This window comes from Dipteris shenzhenensis, chromosome 25, assembly GCF_047967505.1.
Source record: "Dipteris shenzhenensis isolate YYH24624 ecotype China chromosome 25, Dip_SZ_1.0, whole genome shotgun sequence".
NCBI classification, from domain to species: Eukaryota; Viridiplantae; Streptophyta; class Polypodiopsida; order Gleicheniales; family Dipteridaceae; genus Dipteris; species Dipteris shenzhenensis.
The window spans coordinates 27,459,464-27,465,502 of record NC_141620.1 but is presented as its reverse complement, the minus strand read 5'-3'; positions in this window follow the sequence as shown (position 1 = coordinate 27,465,502).

The window sequence follows — 6,039 nt, the reverse complement described above, 5'->3', positions numbered from 1 at the left end:
CTGCCCTTCTTCTTTCCTTTTGCTATCAAGCGACCGTTATTTTTCATAATCTCAACAAAGCATCCATGAGGATTAAATCTGACCTGCAAGCCTTGCTCAACCATTTGACCAACAGAAACCAGGTTCTTGGTGATGTTTGGGACATGAAATACATCAGACAGGTATTTCTTTTTCCCATCCTGCATAGACAAAGGAATTTTACCAATCTGCACAATAGGATGTGCAGTATCATCACCAGTCTCCACAAATCCTGGTTTTTCCATTTTCCTTGCATCCTGCATCCATTCTGCATGACCTGTCATGTGGTTTGATGCACCTGAGTTAACATACCACACATCATTTCGATCTTCTGCACTTGTCACAGAGTTGGTCATGTGCTGCACCATAAATAAATGCTCATTTCTGTCATCACCCTGCCTACTAGAAGATGCATAATTGCCTTGCTGCAATTTTCCATTCATAATGTCATTCTGCTTTTTGTAGCAGTCCTTAGCCATATGACCCATTTCACCACAGTAGTAGCATTCAACATTGTTGTTTGCATTTTGGCCTCTCTGCCATCCACCACGGCCTCTTTGGCTCCCCCTGCCTCTAGAGTTACCACGTCCTCCTCCATAGGACTGGTTTTCTTGAGTTTGCTGCATATTCTGATTTCTACCACGGCCTGCAGATCGGCCTCCTCTACCTCTGCCTCTATCTCTTCCACCATTTGAGTAGAAGACAGTTTCTTTTGAAGTTCCTCCTGAAGAAGATGCACCCCCATTTCTCTGCTCTTCAGAAATTAGAAGAGCAAACAACTCTTCAAAATCAGGAAATTTTTCACGGACGGCAATGGATGTCCGGAACTGTGCATAATCCTTTCCTAGACCATTCAAGGTCACAGAAACCCGGGGGATTCACTCTTCATTAAAGGGGGACGTCACCTGCGTGCATGAACTTCAAGAAAACCCCCTATTTAAGATCCATGTAGGATGATAAAACACCCCTATTTAAGCTTATAAGATACCACCAAAATTCCATTATGTCCCCCCCTTTCCTTAAATCGACATTCTCTCTCAAGCATTTAGATTTCACAATAAGCAAATTTAGGTTACTTTCCTTATGACTATTTAAAACCATACACAAAATCAAACTTGTTTGGACTAGTTACTGAAGGTAACCTATATTATGTCCCCCCTTCTTAAATATGACATGGTCCCCCTAGCTTAAATTCAATATTGGGGAAAAAAAAAGGGCCCCCACCCCTAATGTATAAGCTTATGCCTCATTTCAAAAAAAACCCCTATTGTACACTCACGTGATATCATAAGTTTCCCCCTGTGAATCCCCCGGGCACAGAAACTAGATCATCATCTTCCACTGGCGACCCAATGGAAGCAAGTGCATCTGCAATTTTCTTCACCTTCATGTGGTAGTCATTGATGCTCAAATTTTCTCTCTGCACATTGTGCAACTCCTGTTTGAGCTGCATTTTCTTGGCTTGCGTATTTGTGCTGTACATTTTTGCCAAAGTATCCATGCCTCCTTTGGCGTACTTGCATCCTGAATATGCACAATCATAGAATCCGAAATACTGATAGACAGCCAGTACATAACTTTTCTAGCTCTCTCATGCCATCCTTTAAATGCCTGCATTTCCTGTTGATTGGGAACATTAGGAAGAACTGGTTCTTCTTCATTTCCTGTAATGAACTCCCAATAGCCTTTTCCCATAAGGAAATCCGTCATTCTAAACTTCCATGCCTGGAAGTTGTTCTTGTCAAGCTTTTCAGTGACAATCTGTGAAAGAGAATTAGACGCCATTATAGAACACTGCAAAATATTCTGTCACTACAAAAAAACATAGCTTTTGCCTCACACGAGTAGATCTGCAAATCTGACGAAAGTGGTATTTGACCACACAATCACTTCCTAGTGATGATTTTGCATCAACAGGCAACAAGGATGATTCTGCAACTCCCAATATCTCTGCACATAGGCATACGATGCAATTTCTGCGGCAACTTTTCACCGACCAGCAGAGCAGTGGTCGCACAACAAAAACAGGGCCTTTTTCTGAGTGCCTGTGAAGAACTTCCGCCTTCAAAACAGGCCCCGAAATGGCCTCGAATCAGAAAAATAAAGTCACCAAGGGCTTTGCCATCTCCCGCAGCATATACTGCCCTCTCACCACACCACAAAGGGCGTCTCAATCTGAGACAGTGCACTCTTGCACTTTTGGCTGTGCTACCTGCAGAGATTTGCTCCCAAACTCGAAAAAGGAAAGCAACACTAGTCCTCTTACCAGGACACCATGAACTTGGTTTGCTTTCTTGAGCTCCTTACCACGAACAAGGCTCTGATACCATGTGAAGATAGTGGGAGAGAGGGAAGGAGTCTCACTTGCGGCTTTCTCACATACACAATGGGGGAATACACACACAGGTGGAGGCTGAAAACAGTTTTCCTCTTCTTAGTTGTGTAAGCCAAAAGAACTCTAGTACAAAGAAATAGAAGAACCCTATCTGTGGGTCTCAAACCAAACTCAACTAACTAAGGTGGCATACTAACTGAGCCATGAACTAGAGTAGATAAGGATAGCTGTCATCCAGCTATTATTCATGGGCGGTGTACCAACCGCATCTGCAGCTAACAAGTCGGTGACATAAATGCACAACGATCACCCTGGCATATCGCGAGTGGAGCTCGATATCTCAACAAAAACTAGGATTTGTGGAGACTGGTGATGATACTGCACATCCTATTGTGCAGATTGGTAAAATTCCTTTGTCTATAGAGGATGGGAAAAAGAAATACCTATCTGATGTATTTCATGTTCCGAACGTCACCAAGAACCTGGTCTCTATTGGTCAAATGGTTGAGCAGGGCTTGCAGGTCAGATTTAATCCTCATGGATGCTTTGTTGAGGATATGAAAAATAAAGGTCGCTTGATAGCAAAACAGAAGAAGAAGGGCAGGTGTTTACGTTGGATGCAGACATGCCTGAATTGTGTGTAGTAATGTTTGCACATGGGACCGGTGTAGTTGTAGATATTGATATCTGGCATAAACGCATTGATCATGTTAATGTACGACGACTTAAATTAATGCAAGCCCAAAATATTGTTGCAAGATTGCCCAAGTTCAAGGTTGCAGAAATGCAGAAGATATGTGAAGCCTGTCAATTTGGAAAATAGGCAAGGAAACCATTTCCTAGACATGTTCAAGAGAGTAAGAGGCCATTGGAATTAATCCACTCTGATGTGTGGACTACTAAAGCTGCATCTATTGGAGGCTGTCATTATTTTGTCACTTTTATTGATGACTACAGGAGAAAACTTTGTGTGTATTTTATGAAAAAGAAAAGTGAAGTGCTTGGGCATTTCAAGACTTTTAAAGGTGTGGTTGAAAAAGAAACAAGCTTGCAAATAAAATGCCTAAGGTCAGATGGAGGGGGAGAGTACCTCTCAAATGAGTTTGCAAGGTTCCTGCAGGAGCATGGCATAAAGCAGCAATATTCATGTAGTCATACCCCACAGCAAAATGGACTTGCAGAAAGGAAAAACAAGCATATTGGAGAGGTATCTCGTGCCATGCTCAATGAAAAAGACCTGCCAGATTTTTATTGGGCTAAAGCAGTTGCTATAGCAGTCTACATAATGAACAAGACTCCCACTGTAGCAATACATGGCATGACTCTAGAGGAGAGGTATACTGGTAGGAAAGAGAAACAAGACAGTACAAAGACTCGCTAGACTTCCAAAAGCATTTAGTAGTAGAGCAGGAAGATGGGCATAGTTGTGGGTGGAGAGTTGCGTATGACTACATGTTGATTTTCAAAGATAATTTTCTCACTTAAGCCACAGGTCTCATCGGAAGACTCTTTGGATCTCAAATAATATACAATTGTTTAGGGCTGAAATCATTCGAGACCTAATTGTTGCCATTAGAATACAACATGCAATTGAAGCAATATTAGAGCTTGCATTTAAGGAAGAGGAGACTGAGTCTACTGTGAAAGCACTACACACTACAGAAGAAGTAGAGACTCAGTGTGCACCTACAGCACCACAGCCTCCACTGGAAGCATCAGAAGATTTGCCACAGCCTCCGCTTGCATTTAAGGAAGAGGATACTGAGTCTACTCCAAAAGCACTACATACTACAGAAGAAGTAGAGATTGAGTGTACATCTAGAGCACCACACCCTCCATTGGAAGCATCAGAAGAGTTGCCACAGTCTCCACTAGAAGCATCAGAAGAGTTGTGATGCATGTATGATGTTGTGTTTGTATATATGCATGAGGTGCATATTCTCATGATGTTGTTTATTCCATGAATATTATGGTTGACATTTATTTGTTGCAATGTATGCATCATGATGTTGTTTTTGTTGATTATACACCAATTTGTGACTTATTACTTAAGTGGCATTTAGTCATGATATTTATATATTTATTTCATGCACACAATTTTATGATATGAATGTGTGATGATGTGATTATTTGGAAATTTAACCAATGTGCTTGTTTTCATGAAGCCAATGCCATAGTAGGCACTTTCGAGGACATATGCTCTCTCTAATTAATAGTCAAGTGATGGAAATTTAATTCCATAGAGACTAATGTGTTTTCTAAAGTAACTTTAATAGACAAGAAATGAAACTATAGTTCCACAAAGACTTTTTAGTTCTCTAATGTAAAGTTGTAATAGACAAGAGAGACCAAGATGAGATCTTCTAGGCTGAGATAATGGAAGGTGTTTTTTGACACCATATGGCTTTGAGTTATATGATCTACTTCTTGTACAAATGTGTCATGCTTTTTTTTAAATGTACTCTAGTTTTAATAACATGTCACGCCATTTTTTCTAATTTGATTTTTTAAAATCTTACTTTTTGTCTCTTTTAACAATGTGATGTCCTCTTTTTTTAATGTACTCTAGTTTTAATAACATGTCACTCATTTTTTCTAATTTGATTTTTTAAAATCTTACTTTTTGACTCAAAGTTTTGTTTTATAAAAGCCTCTTTTTTTTAAATGATTTATCCAAAATTATCTCACAAAACGAATTTGGACAGTGCACCAGTCCAAAATTAATGAAATAGGTGTTTATTAAGCTTGACTTTCGATGCTTCTTTGTGTATGTTTTGGATGTGAAGTGGTTTAAGGATGTGGTGGAAAGAGGCCCTAATGCAACAATCAAATGCCATGCAAGAGGCTTTCTAACTATTGACTCCACAAAGTTTTGGCAAAGTAAGAAGGACACACTAGTACTACTGCAACAACGTGAATAGGTACTATACACACATATAAAAATGAGATAAAAATACTCACCTTTTAAATATTTGAATATACCTTCGATGCAAGGAAAATAACATGATTGTATTTGTGTTTGAATTAGTAAGATCTCAAGTGTTGATTCTTCATTGAAATTCCCATTATTTTCCATAAGCTTACACATAGTTATCATTGAAAGAACCCAAGAAGAAAATGTCATATAGTGTGTGTGTGTGTGTGTGCGTGCGTCCGTGCATGCATGTGTGTGTGTGTGCATACAAGTGCACAATAGTTGAAGACCACAAGAAAAGAATCGAGATGGGTACACCCTCTCGAAAAAGAGATCATCTCACCCTCTCCTTCAATTTCTTTGTCAAATCCTTTCCAAGCCTTGTCAATGCTGGATACACCTATGCCTGAAACTTCTCAATCTTCTGGTGTCACTGCTTCTGATTCTTAAGAGCCTTCTTCAACTCAACATCCGTCTTTGGTTGGAATTCACATTCAGCGGGCTTCTCTGATTATTGAGACATAGTCTATTGAGCTACAAGTGGATCTTTCTCCTTTGGATACAGTTCATAATAATGTACTTGCACTAAATGTAGACAAGGATACTCACACTAGGGTTGATACTATGGATGCTTCTACTAGATTGAATCTAAAGATGCCAAGCCAATTATGATGCTATAGAGAGAGAGAGAGAGAGAGAGAGAGAGAGAGAATGTGTGTGTGCACGCACATGTGACATGCATGTGCAAGTGAGTGTATGTTTGTGTGTGTGT